This window comes from Sphaerodactylus townsendi, linkage group LG17 (genome assembly GCF_021028975.2).
Source record: "Sphaerodactylus townsendi isolate TG3544 linkage group LG17, MPM_Stown_v2.3, whole genome shotgun sequence".
In the NCBI taxonomy this organism is placed as follows: Eukaryota; Metazoa; Chordata; class Lepidosauria; order Squamata; family Sphaerodactylidae; genus Sphaerodactylus; species Sphaerodactylus townsendi.
Genome location: NC_059441.1, coordinates 15,021,097 through 15,039,288, shown reverse-complemented (window position 1 = coordinate 15,039,288; position 18,192 = coordinate 15,021,097). Strand labels below are relative to the sequence as shown.

The window sequence follows — 18,192 nt, the reverse complement described above, 5'->3', positions numbered from 1 at the left end:
GCTATGAACATAAGAACATAAGAACTAGCCTGCTGGATCAGACCAGAGTCCATCTAGTCCAGCTCTCTGCTACTCGCAGTGGCCCACCAGGTGCCTTTGGGAGCTCACATGCAGGATGTGAAAGCAATGGCCTTCTGCTGCGGCTGTTGCTCCGGAGCACCTGGACTATTAAGGCATTTGCAATCTCAGATCAAAGAGGATCAAGACTGGTAGCCATAAATCGACTTCTCCTCCATAAATCTGTCCAAGCCCCTTTTAAAGCTATCCAGGTTAGTGGCCATCACCACCTCCTGTGGCAGCATATTCCCGCTGCTCCCAAGGAGGCTTCCCAGCACCGTGGAGATTATTAAAATGCAAAAAAGCCTTCCCACCGCCAGGAAGCCCTCATTGGGCTCAGTGTCCTTGCACCACCTTTTCAGTGGTGTCATTCCAAAGCCCTGGCCATCGGCACAACAGGACCAATGGCTGGAAGCCAACTAACATTGGCGCCTCTCCTGGCAACGCCCCCGGACTGCCCCTGCAGCACCAGTGCGGGAGTGTAGGGATGCTGGCACAGTGTTCAAGGCTGCGTCCCACCACTGGGAAGGGTTAGGGTTTGATAGGGGTTTCATTCCTCCACAGCAGATTCATCCCTCCACAGGGCAAGTGCCCCAGGGAGGGCAAAACCACGAGTGCTGCTCCACTCTGTTCCCACTGGTGCTTTTGCTCCCCTCCCTTTGGATGAGGCTGTTAGTCTTCCTTTAGTGGAGAAAGACGTGCTACACCAGTGATGGCGAACCTTTTTAAGACCGAGTGCCCAAATTGCAACCCAAACCCCAGTTATTTACCGCAAAGTGCCAACCCAGCTATTTAACCTGAATGCTGAGGTTTTAGTTTAAAAAAACCCGGTTGGCTCCCTCTTCCTCCACCCCACCCGCTCGAGCAGGGGCCAGCCTGCTCTAGTCTCCAGCAAGTCCTGCGTGCACTGCTCTGTGCCTCTCTAGCATCTCTGCCTCCTCTGCGCCCCCCCTTGGGCAGAAGCTACCCGGAGTACAGGCACCAGGCCTGCCAGCCGAGACCTCCCTGGTCACCACGGTGCGTGCATGTCATGCTCAGTGGCCCAGGCCAGCCTAGATGTGTGTGTGTGGGGGGTGATTTTCTGCCCCCCACATGACGAACTCTGTGTGTGCATGCCCACAGAGAGCGCTCCAAGTGCCACCTCTGGCACCCGTGCCATAGGTTCGCCATCACTGTCCTACACGAAAAATGTTTTTTTCTGATGGAGAACGGCTTCCTCTGATAAACGACGGCCGTTCTTTGTTAAAGGAAACAAACCTTTCTGGAAGGAAGTCACAGGATCCAACACAATGGCATTTCTTTACAATCCTTTTATAGCTCATTAATGGCCCTTGAAACTAGTAGTTACCAGAATTGTTTCAGGCCGCTGTGACTTTTAGACCCAACAGTTGACCCGTCATCTGGTTCAGCTAGAAATAAACAGGCCAGAAATGGGAGCAAATTTTCATGACTTGTGTTGGAATCGTGGCCGAGGCTCGGTAATTTATTGGGTTCGGTTCAAGGTAAAGCACAAGGAAAAGAACCAAATTTGAACTATGAGCAGACAGATATGCGTCATCTGGAGCTGTCAGTAAACTCAATTCTGCATTTGGAGGCTTGTTTTTTTTAATTTTGTTATTCCCGCTGGCTGACGAAACAGTCAACTGTTGGCAGTTTTTTTAAACTACTGATCAAATAGCATTTGGAAGTCAATCAGATACAAAGGAACGTGTTAGCAAAACAGGAGGAGCTGTATAGATGAGCAAGCAAAAGGTTCACAGGCAGTTGCTAGAAAATAAAAATAAACACCTTCTGCTCGGTCGCGAAAGTTGTATCCCGCTGAGAAACCTTTTTGCGGGGGCTGCTTGAGAGTCTCCCATGCGGCTCCTCCCTCTCTATAGAATTTCCTCCCTGCGGAGGCCCATCTCAAATAAATGAAAAGCGATACGTACATCTGAAATAAATAAGCCTGCCTGGCTTATTGTGGTTTTTAAGACAGACAGTGAAAACTTTTCTGTTCGGAAAAGCTGCTGGTTGATTAGGCTTCTGCTACTATTTTGTTGAGCTGGTTTAAGAGAGCCAGCATGGTGTTGTGGTTAAGAGCAGGGGCACTCTAATCTGGAGAAGCGGGTTTGATTCCCTTCTCTGTCACTTGAGCTGTGGAGGCTTACCTGGGGAACTAGATTAGCTTGTACACTCCAACACACACCAGCTGGGTGACGCTGGGCTAGCCACAGTTCTTTGGAGCTCTCTCAGCCCCACCCACCTCTCAGAGTGTTTGTTGTGAGGGGGGGAGGGAAAGGAGTTTGTAAGCTCCTTTGAGTCTCCTTACAGGAGAGAAAGAGGGGATATAAATCCAACTCTCCTCCCCCTTCTCCTCCTCCCCCTTCTCCTCCCCCTTCTTCATGTTTTCTGTTTTCTTGTCCTATTGTTTTCTAGTCCTAATGTTGTTGAATGGCTTGTTTCTCTTTTGTTTTTTATGTTGCTTTTATTTTTTATTGCAGTACAGTATCACATTTTAATTTTCTGTAAGCTTCTTTGTGAGTATTTTGAAAGCTGGCAAGCAAGATTAAAAATTGAATAAAGATGAATAAAGATGAGACACTTCCTGTTGAGTCGGCTCAAAGGACCAGCATTTTGTTTCCAGCACTGGCTGGCCAGAAGCTTCTGGGAAATTCGCAAGCAGGGGGTGAAAGTAATGACTTCCCCCCTGTTGTTTGCTCACAGCGTCCAGTATGAAGAAATATACAGCATCTGACAGTACTGGAAATTCCCATTTTGTAAACTGTCAGCTTGCCAACCGTGACTTGCAGCTAATATTAGCAAGTCGTAACTCAGGGGACCATTTGACATAAATGAAACTTGATTGCTGCTTTTAATACTGTCGTGTGTTTTGTCAGCCGTGACCCCTTTCTTTCGCCCTACCCATTCCCCACCACCCACCCACCCACCAACCAACCACCCCACCACAACCACAGTAAGAACATAAGAAAGGGCCCGCTGGATCCTTCCTTCCTTCCTTCCTTCCTTCCTTCCTTCCTTCCTTCCTTCCTTCCTGCCTGCCTGCCTGCCTGCCTGCCTGCCTGCCTTTCTTCCTTCCTTCCTTCCTTCCTTCCTTCCTTCCTTCCTTCCTTCCTTCCTTCCTTTCTTTCTTTCTTCCTTTCTTCCTTCAGAACATAAGAAAGAGCCTGCTGGATCAGATCAGAGTCCATCTAGTCCAGCACTCTGCTACTCACAGTGGCCCACCAGGTGCCTTTGGGAGCTCACATGCAGGAGGTGAGAGCAATTACCTTCTGCTGCTGCTGCTGCTCCCGAGCACCTGGTCTGCTAAGGCATTTGCAATCTCAGATCAAGGAGGATCAAGATTGGTAGTCATAGATCGGCTTCTCCTCCATCAATCTGTCCAAGCCCCTTTTAAAGCTATCCAGGTTAGTGGCCATCACCACCTCCTGTGGCAGCATATTCCAAACAAGTAGTGTTAAAAAGGATTAGAATTTAGCACTATCCTTTGGAATGTTCATACAGTTTGATGGTTCGTGGAAGGCGACCCACTAGGATTAGCACTGAGAGCCGTTCCTCTAACCAGTCATGGAGAAATGCCAACATCTGAAGTTGTTTCAAACATCTCCTCTGTGATCTCTGCAAGGAACCGAGAGTGACTTGGCTGAAATCCAGAGAAGTGCAGCAGCGTGCTTGTTTTTCCTCAGGAAAGCTCTCACCTTTCACCCTGCTATCTTGCAAGGGGCTTTTAAAACCTGGTGGGGCCCAAAGTAATTTGTTATCCAGCCTTCAGAAAGGGTGGGCAAAATGAAAATCCTGCTGTGTGCACACAAGAATCACCACACTCCCAGAAGGTGTTTACCTGATTGTATCACCATGTTAGAAATATCATCTTGGAAACATCTGGTGAAAAAGACCATCTGAACATCCACCTTGTGTAAAGAACTGACATATCTTGGGTGGCTCCTTCTGCACACGAGGAACAATGCACTTTCAATCCACTGTGTGGAATAACAAAATCCATTTGCAAACAATTGTGGAAGTGGATTGAAAGTGCATTATTCTGCATGTGCGGAAGACGATGATTGAGGGATTGGAGCACCTTCCTTATGAGGAGAGGCTGCAGTGTTTGGGACTCTTTAGTTTGGAGAGGAGACATCTGAGGGGGGATATAATTGAAGTCTATAAAATTACACATGGGGTAGAAAATGTTGACAGAGAGAAATTTTTCTCTCTTTCTCACAATACTAAAACCAGGGGGCATACCTTGAAAATGCTGGGGGGGGGGGGGGGGGAATTAGGACTAATAAAAGGAAACATTTCTTCACGTAACATGTGATCGGTGTTTGGAATATGCTGCCACAGGAGGTGGCGATGGCCACTAACTTGGATAGCTTTAAATGGGGCTTGGAAAGATTTATGGAGGAGAAGTCGATCAAAGGCCTTAGCAGACCAGGTGCTCGGGAGCAGCAGCAGCAGCAGCAGCAGCAGAAGGCCATTGCTTTCACATCCTGCATGTGAGCTCCCAAAGGCACCTGGTGGGCCACTGTGAGTAGCAGAGTGCTGGATTAGATGGACTCTGGTCTGATCTAGCAGGCTCTTTCTTATGTTCTTAAGAGGCCGATGCCTTGCAAATACAGCTGGGAAGTTAGATTCTGTGGGGAGAATCCCCACAAGAGTCTTGTAGCTTCTAAATTAATTGGTTTATTGCGCTGTGAATTTTTGTGGACTGGGGTCTCCTTCTTCAGTTGCATAAAGTGAGTCCTCTATTGACATTTATGTTCATAGTAATTAGTATGGGTGGGAACTGCAAAAGTTTTATTTTATTTATTAGTTTTCTTATACCGCCCAATCCCCAAAGGGCTCTGAGCAGTGAACAACAATATCTTGTTGTTGGGTCTGGGGCATTGCTATGCAAAGCTCATTGGCTATTCAAAACATGTACAGTGATCATTCAGTACAGCAGTAGCACACTACAAACTCTCACTATCATTGCCATGTTAATTTAATACCTGTAGTGAACAAGAAAATGTTTAAACTCAATTCAAACCTAGAAGAAGACAGTGTGTTGTCGAAGGCTTCCACGGCCGGATTCAACTGGTTGTGGTGGGTTTTCCGGGCTGTGTAGCCGTGGTCTGGTGGATCTTGTTCCTAACGTTTCGCCTGCATCTGTGCCTGGCATCTTCAGAGGTGTATCACAGAGGGAAGGGACACAGTGTGTAACTGAGTTCCCTCTGTGATACACCTCTGAAGATGCCAGCCACAGATGCAGGTGAAACATTAGGAACAAGATCCACCAGGCCACAGCCACACAGCCCAGAAAACCCACCAGAACCACTAGAAGAAGACAGTCCAGCTGAATTCTATGAAGACTCCCTTATAGTCTCACACTTTTAAGAAGGAATAATCTTACCAGCTCCTGATCAGTCCCTTCTTCCATTACCCTGATGATTTGTCTGTTGGCCTCCATTTGATCTCTGGCAAGAAGCTTTCAAGTCTATTCAAAACAAGTAAGCATGGGTGAGCCCACGCATGTAAGCGAGCTAGTGTGGTGTAGTGGTTAAGAGCAGGGGGATTCTAATCTAGAGAACTGGGTTTGATTCCCCACTCCTCCACCTGAGTGGCAGAGGCTTATCTAGTGAACCAGATGTGTTTGCGCACTCCTACATTCCTGCTGGGTGACCTTGGGCTAGTCACAGTTCTCTCTGAACTCTCTCAGCCCCACCTACCTCACCAGGTGTCTTTTGTGGGGAGAGGAAGGAAAAGGAGCATGTAGGCCACCTTGAGTCTCCTTACAGGTGAGAAAGGTGGGGTATAAATCCAAACTCTTCTTCTTAGGACATTCCATTCCTCTCACCTTCTTTGGCGAACTCAAGAGTGTAGTTTCGCACTGGCAGATCCACCTCCTGACCAAATAGACAACCTGTGAGTTACCACAACACCAGCACCTGTGGTTTGTTCTTTGATCTGTTGTATTTGATCTGTAAGTACCATCTGAAGGCACAGGGCCTTATGTAAACATCAATTGCTTGTTATTCCCCCTTCCACGATACAAGTTTTCTAGACCGGGCTGGAATCTTTCCCCCTGCAAAATACTCCTGACTTCTTAATAAAACTGTCAGCATCTATCCCAGAATGGTAATCATTAGCAATTTAAATCAGTAGCCTTTGAAACTAGGCCGTTTTAAAGTGGTCTATCGTCCTACAGGGACTGAGCTGTTTGGTGCAGAGGGTACTGCCTGCAATAAAGTCACTGATCTAATTATATTCGCTGATAGGGTTTGATTAATATGAATGAGATTAAAAGGACAGCAGATGGACTTGATGAGCTGTCACCCATTCATTCTATGTGGGATTCTTTGTTTTAAACAACTGTTTTACTAACTCCCCCTCCACATACTTATTTTTTTTTGTTGACTAGTCACAGGTGCCTTATGGTGACCTTGTACACTTTTCAAGCCAAGAGCCATTTAAAGGTGGTGTGAAGAAGAAGAGTTGAGATTTATATCCCCCCTTTCTCTCCTGTAGGAGACTCAAAGGGGCTTATAATCTCCTTGCCCTTCCTCCCTCACAACAAACACCCTGTGAGGTGGGTGGGGCTGAGAGAGCTCCGAAAAGTTGTGACTAGCCCAAGGTCACCCAGTGCCGTGTGTGGGAGTGCACAGGCTAATCTGAATTCCCCAGATAAGCCTCCACAGCTCAAGCGGCAGAGCGGGGAATCAAACCCAGTTCCTCCAGATTAGAATGCACACGCTCTTAACCACTACGCCACTGTGTGCCATTGCCTGCCTCTACAATATTCTTTGGAGGTCTCCCATCCAAATTCAAGCCAGGGTCAGAGCCAGCGTGGCGTAGTGATTAAGAGCAGGTGGGCTCTAATCTGGAGAACCGGGTTTGATTCCCCACTCCTCCACCTGAGGGGCAGAGGCTTATCTAGTGAACCAGATGTGTTTCTGCACTCCTACATTCCTGCTGGGTGACCTTGGGCTAGTCACAGTTCTCTGAGGAATCTCTCAGCCCCACCTACCTCACAGGGTTTCTGTTGTGGGGAGAGGAAGGGACAGGAGGTTGTAGGCCACCTTGAGTCTCCTTACAGAAGAGAAAGGTGGGGTATAAATGCAAACTTCTGAGTTCTGATGAGATCTGCTTAACTTGGGGCTATCCAGATCAGGGTTCATATACTCATTATGCCTACAAAATTACACACTAGGAAGTAAGCCATTTAAGACCGAAGTTCAGAGAGGTTTTGAACTATGGTTATGAAGAGATGCATGAATTAGAAGAAAGAATGTGTAGTGCCTGCACATAGATGGTGTGATTCCTCTGCTTTTGTGTATCCCTCTGCTAGGATTCCTCTGCTTTTGTGTACACTGGGTGGGTCCCACAAGCCACCCCTAAACCCTCTCCTGGCCCCCATCTTGGTCACTGGGGTGGCTGGTGCAGCCGTCCAGCAGGGACGCAAAAGTTCTGTCTGCAGTCTTAAGAGATCTGATGCTCTATCCACATCACTGGGCATCAGAGTACTCAAAGGATGAACATGAACACATATGCTGTTCCCAGAGGGGTTTTAGCAACAGATGTGGCCTGGCTCCATTGCTGACAGTCCATTAAGTTCCAGGCAGCAAAGAATCAGGCGCAAAGAATCAGTTCCAGGAGAGAAAAATTCCACCCATGCCAACCATGCCAGGAAGCATTTTCTCATAGGCTTCATCGCTGATCTATTTTTAGCTTCACTGTGGAGAAATGGCTTTATTTCTGCCCTTCACATACTGATCTGATATTCTCAGGAGTCCTGAGAAACAATGAGAGTATTAACTTAAATGGAGCAGTGATGGGAAAAGCCCCCGTTTTTGTTGTCAGGACTGCTACGATTCGTGAAAGGGCTTGATGAAAGGGAGCAGCAGTGGCGTAATGGTTAAGAGCAGGTGCATTCTAATCTGGAGGAACCGGGTTTGATTCCCCGCTCTGCCGCTTGAGCTGTGGAGGCTGATCTGGGGAATTCAGATTAGCCTGTGCACTCCCACACACCTTGGGTGACCTTGGGCTAGTCACAGCTTTTCAGAGCTCTCTCAGCCCCACCTACCTCACAGGGTGTTTGTTGTGAGGGGGGAAGGGAAAGGAGTTTGTAAGCCCCTTTGAGTCTCCTACAGGAGAGAAAGGGGGATATAAATTCAAACTCTTCTTCTTCTTCTTCTTCTTCTTCTTCTTCTTCTTCTTCTTCTTCTTCTTCTTCTTCTTCTTCTTCTTCTTCGTCTTCTTCTTCTTCTTCTTCTTCTTCTTCTTCTTCTTCTTCTTCTTCTTCTTCTTCTTAATGCACGCTGTACTTTGGAGCACCAGGAGCCGTTTGGTAAAGTGCTGTTGATAACTGGGTAAAAAGAACTACAAACTGTACTTTGAGCAAATGGCAGCTGTTTCGGACTTAAATCATAAAAGCAAATTACTTGATATTTTACCTGACAATATCATCGCGAGTCCTTAGGCCTGATCGCTGATGCCTTTGGGGGAGGGTCCACATAAGAACATAAGAACAAGCCAGCTGGATCAGACCCAAGTCCATCTAGTCCAGCTCTCTGCTACTCGCAGTGGCCCACCAGGTGCCTTTGGGAGCTCACATGTAGGATGTGAACGCAATGGCCTTCTGCGGCTGTTGCTCCCGATCACCTGGTCTGCTAAGGCATTTGCAATCTGAGATCAAGGAGGATCAAGATTGGTAGCCATAGATTGACTTCTCCTCCATAAATCTGTCCAAGCCCTTTTTAAAGCTATCCAGGTGAGTGGCCATCACCACCTCCTGTGGTAGCATATTCCAAACACCAACTCATCGTTTAACGTTGCGTGAAGAAGTGTTTCCTTTTATTAGTCCTAATTCTTCCCCCCAGCATTTTCAATGGATGCCCCCTGGTTCTAGTATTGTGAGAAAGAGAGAGAAATTTCTCTCTGTCAACATTTTCTACCCCATGCATAATTTTGTAGACTTCAATCATAATTTTGTAGACTTCAATCACATCTCTGTTTTTTTTTTAAAAAAAACCCCAAAAAACCAGGGAATAAAGTCAGTTCAGCACAGGAACCTCCCCTTCCTGAAACTACCTATTAAGACGTCCGGAGCATCCTTCCATTAGCAATTACAGAATTTCAGCATAGCGGCCAGCTTTAACAACCGTCGCCTCGAAATACCTCCTGCCCTCTTTTTAAGGGCTGGAACGTCAAGCCTGAATTATGCACTCGGAACAATAAATCATTTACTAAATCAGGTCATATGCTTTGAGCTCTTTCTCAGCAATCTATAGAGACAGTAAGTTTAAAAGCACGTCTTGGTAACAGCTGGCCGGGGATTTGAAGGCCTCACATTATGTCATCATCACAGGATCTCCCTGCAGGGGGAACAGTCCTGCCGCATTGATCAGTAAATGATGCGATTACATCTCACAGGAAACCGCACAGTATTTAGCTTCAGAGACTAAGGCCAGATGGAAGAATAGCGAGGCTGGATGGATATATTTGATGGGTACACAGTAGCACCGGATGGGTATACAAAAGCACCGGATGGGTGTACAGAAGCACCGGATGGGTTTACAGTAGCAATGTAGGAATCAACAAGATTTGCAGGGTAAGCACTTTCAAGGGTCAAAGTTCCCTCCATCAGGTCTGATATAGCTGTTCTCAGTGGTGGGATCCAAAAATTTTAGTAACAGGTTCCCATGGTGGTGGGATTCAAACAGTGGCGTAGCGCCAATGGGGCTGGGCGGGGCACGATGGGGGCGTGGCCGGGCATTCCGGGGACGGGGCATTAATAATTTCTCTGTTACTGTAAACTGGGCCTTTCTCCACTTACCTTAAGCCCCGTGCTACTCTCCGAAAGTAGCGCGGGGTCCCCCGGCACTCCCCCGACAGGAGTGGCGACAGCGCAGCCGCCCCGACACTGCCGCTGTCGCGCCCCCTCAGCACGCGGCATCCCTGGCACTCTTTTAAACGGTGCCTTGTGATGGCACAGGGGGGATTAAGGTAAGTGGGGACGCCCGGGCATGCGGCATAGGGGGGATTAAGGTAAGTGGGGAAAGGCCCTCTGTTAAAAAAAAGTTCCTAATTTCCAGCTGGTATCTTTCTGTCTATAATTTAAACTCATTATAGCAAGTCCTATCGTCTACTGCCAACAGAAACAACTACTTCTCCTCTAATTGACTGCCTGTCAAATACTTAATACTTTCAAATACTTAATTTTGTTTCTAGAAATCAAAAGAAGGATACTTTCCTTAAATAAGGAACTTTACCATATTTCTAAAACATGTTTTTAAAACAGCCCAACATGGAGAATTATCCCGTTTTCTACTTTTGCTAACCAGCCATATAGGAAACAACAGGATTTTATGCCAACTGTAAAATCATGAGTGGTTCTACTGCGGACCAAATGACTACCCCTGGGAACTATCTTTTTAAAAGGCTGTACGTTGGATCATATTCTGGCCCTTGAACTATGCCACCCTTTCAGAGCTGAACCATATTGTTGTCTCCAAAATCTTTTTTTAAAAACTGATAGCAATCACAAGGGAAATTCCAGACACTTCTACCATGCTGATATGCAAACGGATAACCCGGAAATATTCTGCTGCTTATGCAATGCTTCCCTCTCCACCAGCAATCTGATTTTTCCCCAGCTAGATATGTGGCTTTTGCTTTCGTGCTCCGGTTCACGAAATGGGAGCAAATTGTTATTTCTCAGCCTAACCTACAACATGGCATTGTTGGGAGCACAGGCAGGAACGGAGCCAAAATTCAAGTGTTGTTCAATATTCTGACCCGGATGTCCTTCTGGTTCTTTCAGGCCCAAGAGCATCATGGTCTACGTAGACTGGATCACTCCAGAGCCTAGAAATGTGTTCATTCCAACCTGCATGCCTAGGGGCTTGTAACACAAAGCAGCCTGTGACTTTGTAACCCTGGTAGTAGTACACCATTCCATGGAAGAAATGCAATGAGCAAAAATAGTCACCAGATGAAATGCTGCTTTTCTCTCTGTACCACAGAGCTCTGTGTGGCTCTGTGGTACATCTGGCTCTGCACTTTGGTCTATGGATCCTGTGACGGACAAGCCAAGTCCATCCCCTTTCTCATATCTGCCAATCCCCTTTGGGCCCAGGTGGAGAAAGCCAGCAACGGTCAATCAGGGCCCATGAAATACTTTACTGCCAACAATCAGTGACACATGTTTTTCCCCACCTATGCCACATGAAGAAGAAGAAGAAGAAGAAGAAGAAGAAGAAGAAGAAGAAGAAGAAGAAGAAGAAGAAGAAGAAGAAGAAGAAGAAGAAGAAGAAGAAGAAGAAGAAGAAGAAGAAGAAGAAGAAGAAGAAGAAGAAGAAGAAGAAGAAGAAGAAGAAGAAGAAGAAGAAGAAGAAGAAGAAGAAGAAGAAGAAGAAGAAGAAGAAGAAGAAGAAGAAGAAGAAGAAGAAGAAGATTTATACCCCCCTTTCTCTCATGTAAGGAGACTCAAAGGGGCTTACAATCTCCTTTCCCTTCCTCCCCCCCCATAATAAACACCCAGTGAGGTGGGTGGGGCTGAGAGAGCTCTGAAGAACTGTGATTAGCCCGAAGTCACCCAGCAGGCATGTTTTGGAGTGCACAAACTAATCTGGTTCACCAGATAAGCCTCCGCAGCTGATGCGGCAGAGCAGGGAGTCAAACCCAGTTCTCCAGATTAGAGTGCACCTGCTGTTAACCACTATGCCACGCTGGCTCGTGGCCTGCTTTTCCCTGCTCTAGTGCTATCTGTGTTGCTCTTCTTTCCTTCCCCTCCTGACTGGTATTTACTCCAGGCGCAAAGAATCAGTCCTCTTCCTCCATGACTGAGCTGCAGCTGTCTCTGCTGCAACTCCTTCGACTTTGGCCCGGAGCCGTTGCCGTCTCACTGCCTTCCTTAGTCATCAGAATCACACCTTCCTCCTTCACTCCTGACTCACCACTCCTGTCCACTGGCCTCCTTGGCTGCTGAGTGGGGAGCTGTTTTGATGGGAGATGGATGTGCACAGTTGTCACCACACATCTCGCCTTCCCCCATGTTTTGCTGCTTTTGAAAGCCAGGCACGTCCCACCTCCTACAGACAAGGAGTCCAACCTACTTGACATATGGGACAGTGTTAGATCCGTACTTTTCCTCTGAACAACTGCACCATCGAATCATAGAATCAGAGTTGGAAGAGACCCCCAAGGGCCATCAAGTCCAACCCCCTGCCATGCAGGAACACACCATCAAAGCACTCCTGACAGATGGCCATCCAGCCTCTCCAAAGAAGGAGACTCCACCACACTCTGAGGCAGAGCATTCCACTGTCGAACAGCCCTGACTGTCAGGGAGTTTTTCCTGATGTTTAGGTGGAATCTCTTTTCCTTCACCTTGAAGTTTGAACCCATTACTCCTGGTCCCAGTCTCTGGAGCGGCAGAGAACAAGCTTGCTTTGTTTGATATACTTGACCAATATTTTTAGATCTACTTTGCCTTTCATACAAAGACATTAGTGAGCATCAGCTACTTTTATTACATTTCAATCTGTGGACCAAATTGCACCCACCGTCATATTTTGCGTATGGGCCTGTACTGAGATTTGTGGTCGCTAGGGATGAAAGTGGAGAGCATCCAAGGAATTGAAACTGCTGGCTTGGCCCAGTTAGTAATATAGTTCCTGCTTTAAACGTGCGGGGCGGGGGGTGGGGGGGGCAGCACAGGGTAGAGTCCTTCTTGGACTGTTCCATTCAGACTGAAAATGACAGGGGGGATTAGATATTGGAATCCTTCTCGGGGATGAAAGCCATCAGCACATGGAAAGCTCATCATCTCAGGATAAAGACATCCACCACGTGGGGGCTGTCCAGCCCCCTAAATGTGCTTGGCTAAGGAAGCAGCGGGTCCACCCTGCAGGTACACAGGGCTTGCCTTGGTGAATGAATGTGCACAGCCTTGATATCCTCCTGGCTTTCTGTTTGCATATTCAACGGTGGTGTGAAAATAAGCCCCTGAGTAGCCAACGACAGGGCTTTCGGGCGACTTTAGGAAAAGAGCACTGCCCTGTGTCATTTCTGCTTAGCAAAACCGTGGACATGAAGAAGCTGTTAGCACAGGAATCCCTTGTTCAGACAAGACTCCATTTCTCACACTTGTTCCTTGCAGAACTTCTCTTTCATAGTTCCCATCACCACCGCACCACCCCTCTTTTAAATTTCTTTTTTGGTTTTTTATTTTCTTTGATTATTTCTTTTCCTGCTTTTCTCACGGATTATTCACCTTAGGCTGGCTTTGTTTTTTTGTTTTGTTTTTTTGCATACTGATCAGTCTATACTGGAGGAGCTGTGCTTTGTGCACACATTGAGACAAAGAACCAAAGAGACTTCCATATGCATAGCCTCCATTTTAGAGTGTACCAGAGCAAGAAAATCCTGTTTGGAGTCAACAAAAGCGGCAGGGCGTATAACCTGGGTTGCATGCTTCGAGAGCCTTGGTGAAGACATTGAAATCCGACTGAAGCCTTGCAAATAATACGTTCACCCAACGTTATTAGCAGTCAACATTTTTGCAATGTCTTCTGCTCTGATTCTTGGGTTTATTCCTCCAGTCATGACCCATACTTGTCAAATCTATGGCTGGCTTTTTTTTACTACCAAGTCATAGCTGATTTAGGACACCTCCGAAGGGTTTTCAAGCAAGAGACAATTGGAGTTGACTTTCCATTGCCTGCCTCCACGGCACCTTCATATCTTTGGAAGTCTTCCAGAAGGAGAAGGAGGAGAAGAGAAGAAGAAGAGGAGGAGGAGAAGGAGAAGGAGGGAGGAGGAAGAGTTTGTATTTATACCCCACCTTTCTCTCCTGTAAAGGGACTCAAGGTGGTTTACAAACTCCTTTCCCTTCCTCTCCCCACAACAGACACCTGGTGAGGCAGGTAGGGCTGAGAGAGTACCGAAGAACTGTGACTAGCCCAAGGTCACCCAGCAGGAATGTAGGAGTGCAGAAACACATCTGGTTCACCAGATAAGCCTCTGCCACTCAGGTGGAGGAGTGGGGAATCAAACCCAGTTCTCCAGATTAAAATCCACCTGCTCTTAACCACTACACCATTCTAGCGCTCTAGCCAGGGTCTGGGCTGAGAGTGTTTGACTGGTCCAAAGTCACCCAGCAGGCTTCTGTGGCATGAGTGGGGAATTCCAGGTCCTTGTCTGACACCTGAAGCACAGTGCCATGCCGGTTCTCCCATGACTGGCGTTTCCAAAGCACCACAGGATCAGTGGTGCTTTGATTTTCTTGAGCTGTTGCATATGTGAACAGAAACAAAGGCTCTAATCCCAAGCACACTATTTTAGGAGTCAGCCCCATTTCTGGGTGGTTCTCCGTATAATTGCTCCCTAACGCATATTTTGATGTTCCGTATGACCAGGCAGGGATACTGAATGAGACAGATAATCTGGTCCCGCGGATGTCTCCCGTTCTCAATTAGCAGTGCTCTCGGTTGTCTGTTTTAATGCCGTAATTTCCGAAGCACCCAGCAATCGAATTAAGCTCCCGCCTGTATAAACCAGCATAAAATGCTATCTGTTGTTACCATCATTACTGTGACTTTAGTACTTAAATATTTTTGTTCCTGAATGGAAAAGCGTTTTTATAACAGGCGCTGCTTGGGAGGCAGGGACGGCGAGAGGTCTTCCCCCATCTGAATTGTTTAATGCCACGTATATTTAAATCCGTTCTGCTTCCAAGATATGCTGACAAGTGAACATACTGTGAGCTGGAAAAGGGCCCTTCAGGAATGTGTTGATTATGCAAAGAAAAATCTGCCCTTTTTAGGGGACATTATGGAAGCTCTGGAAATCTATATAGAGGAACAGTACAAATGAAAGACTCTGCAGTTTGGGGTTTAATCCAGAGGTGGGATCCAGCAGGTTCTCACAGGTTCCCGAGAGTAGGTTACTAATTATTTGTGTGTGCCAAGAGGGGGTTACTAATTGGTGATTTTGCCACGTGATTTTTGCCTTAGTTACGTCCCTCCTCTCAGCAGTAGCGCGCAGAACTTGAAGCAGTCTAGCAGGAGGTGCACCAGCTTGCGTGGCAGCCTGCGCCTGTGTGCATTCGTTTCCTGCCCAAGGACTGGCGCAGCGGCTGCGTCCTTGCCACAGCCCCGCCCAGAAATGCCCTACCCCCAGAATGCCTGGCCATGCTCCCATCATGCCCCGCCCAGCCCCATTGGCGCAGTTTGAATCCCACCACTATGGGAACCTGTTACTAAAATTTTTGGATCCCACCACTGGTTTATTCACCCAAGTGCCAGTACGGATGGATAATTTGCTGTCCTGCAACAAACTGTTAGCCCTTTCTTTTATAGTGCTTTATTCTTGCCCCGTGCATTTTGGCCTCAGGAGTTCCATAAGAGATATCCATAGGAGAAAGTGAAGGCTTGCAAACTACATCAGTCAGTTGTTTCGAAGAACACCTTCGCACAGTTCTTACAGTGGCGTAGTGGTTAAGAGCAGGTGCATTCTAATCTGGAGGAACCAGGTTTGATTCCCTGCTCTGCCGCGGCCGCCTGAGCTGTGGGGGCTTATCTGGGGAATTCAGATTAGCCTGTGCACTCCCACACACGCCAGCTGGGTGACCTTGGGCGAGTCACAGCTTCTAGGAGCTCTCTCAGCCCCACCTATCTCACAGGGTGTTTGTTCCCTTTTGCTTACTATTTGACACCCGACTGCTCTACTGGAAAAGCCAAATGTTTTTGAGGGAGAGCTCTCTTGCCCCAAAGACCACTCATGTCACACTACTCAGTAGGATCCAAGCACTGTGAGCAAAAGGGAGCGAAAGCCACTGATACTGTTCTGCAAATGCTTGCAACCAGAGTTCTTGCAGTGCTAGGTTAGCCTGGTTCTGTTACAGTTCTTGTGCTCCTGCTTGTGGAAGCAGGGGTACCAGATCTCGGACAAGCAGAACTCCTTTGGCCTTCCTTTCACTTGCTTGCACAATGCACTAGTAGCGAGAGGTGTGCAGCACCCCTTCTGTAAGCAGAGTTCAGGATCTGGCAAGGCGCTCTTGGATCTATCAAGGAGCAGCAGTGGCGTGGTGGTTAAGAGCAGGTGTATGCTCATCTTGGGGAGCGGGTTTGATTCCCGGCTCTGCGCGGCAGCCTGAGCTGTGGAGGCTTATCACAGGAATTCAGATTAGCCTGTGCTGCTCCCACACACGCCAACTAAGGTGACCTTGGGCTATGAATCACAGCTTCACCGGACTTTCTCAAACCACCTATCTACGGGGTGTGTTTTGTTGCTGAGGAGGGAAGGGCAAGGAGATTGTCGAAGCCCCTTGAATCCTCCGCCTGGAGAGAAAGGGGATACCAATCAAACTCTTCGCTAACTTTCAAACTGGCATTGGCTCCAAGAAAATCCTTCACGTTTAAGACGGTGGCTGATAGGCACCTGTTGGCACAAGAGTCAGGTTTTAACTTGCAAGTGCAGCAGTATGCTGGCCTTCTGAGCTGTGGGATCGCTGTCTGGCAGCTGGTTGAGGCCTGGATCCCCTTAAAGAGAGCCCGTGTGGTGTAGTGGTTAAGAGCAGGTGCGCTCTAATCTGGAGGAACCGGCTTTGATTCCCCGCTCTGCCACTTGAGCCGTGGAGGCTTATCTGGTGAACCAGATTAGCTTGTTATGCACTCCCACACATGCCAGCTGGGTGACCTTGGGCTAGTCACAGCTTTTCAGAGCTCTCTCAGCCCCACACACCTCACAGGGTGCTTGTTGTGTGTGGGGGGGGGGGGAGAACAAGAGATTATGAATGCCCTTTGAGTCTTCTTGGGACAGGGGGGAAGGGGATGTAAATCCAACTCTTCTTCTTCTTAAACACAAAGAGGATGTACCAGAGTCCCAGAGCTAATCCTGGTGGTGCTTACATGGTTTGAAGCATGCGCCCACAGGCAGTGCAATTTGAGCTGTTTGGTGCGGTCAGATTGAGGCACTGGTTTGATTCACATTTGGCGATTTTCGTTTTGTTTTGAGGGCTGTTCTCTCCAAGATCTATCAAAGAGATCTGGTTAGTTGAGAACCACCATATATCACACTATCATGTCTGATTTGGTCCCTATTGCACTGAGAGCCTTTGAGCCGCTTGGAGAGACTTTGGTGGGAAAATGCTGTGCCTTTCAGCAAACACAAGGGATGGATGGATGGATGGATGGATGGATGGATGGATGGATGGATGGATGGATGGATGGATGGTTGGATGAATGGGATGGATTATGGAGAGGGATGGAGGGATGGAGGAGGGGAGGGAGGAGGGAAAGAAAAGGAGAATGACCAGTAGTTTCCTCACTCCTGGCTGTAAGGTCACAGAAGAAGAGCTAGTGCCCTAAGCCCACAGGACACTGTGTAAGACACCACCACGCTGCGCAGCTTGTGAGAGCACTGTCAGCTTGCTTCTGCCAAATGCGTAGTGCTGCCTGGAAGCTGCTTTGTGGAGGATTGTAGCCCGTTCCATTCTGGAGTTTTTTGGCTTTAATTGGCACTATTAGAAAGAGGTGGCCAGATGGGTGGAAGGTTGTCGCCTTGATGAGATCTTAGCCTGTTAAAAGGAAAAGGTTGCCAAGGCAACTGGGCTAGCAGTGACATGGGATCTTATTAGAGCCCCGGCTAGGACACCGAGTTGCTTAGCTACTGGCCATGAATATGACATTTCTGCAAATGACTCATCCCATTAGTATAACTCAAAGCAAATATTGTGCAGTGTTATTTGGATCACAGCTGGTGGGTCAGCAAATGTAGTCTTGATCTGAAATAGAGCCAGTTGATAGTGATTTTCCCTCTCTCTCTCTCTCTCTCTCTCTCTCTCTCTCTCTCTCTCTCTCTCTCTCTCTCTCCCTTTTCTAAAAACAGGATGCCCTTAATTGTAGCCTTGAACGAGTCTTGTTGTGTATTGGGAAGCACTGGGATGGAATAGAAGAGAAAGCACGCTGCCTTCCATAATATATAGGTTTCCCAAATCTAGGCTTTGGTGTGCCATTTGAACTTTTGGAATCCTGAGAGTTCCCAACTTTCCTTTTTTAAAAAAAGAAATGACATTTCTAACCAATTCTGAAGTGACAGTAATTTCATCCGTTGGCAGGAGGTGGGAATCAAGAAGCAAGAAGACCAAATTCC

At 47.5% G+C, this 18,192-nt stretch overlaps 1 protein-coding gene across 1 annotated transcript in view; it reads left to right on the top strand.

The window, feature by feature from the left end:
* The window catches only part of SCG3 (secretogranin III), a 36,798-nt gene that overhangs the window by 12,804 nt on the left and 5,802 nt on the right, over positions 1 to 18,192 (top strand). The window lies entirely within an intron of this gene.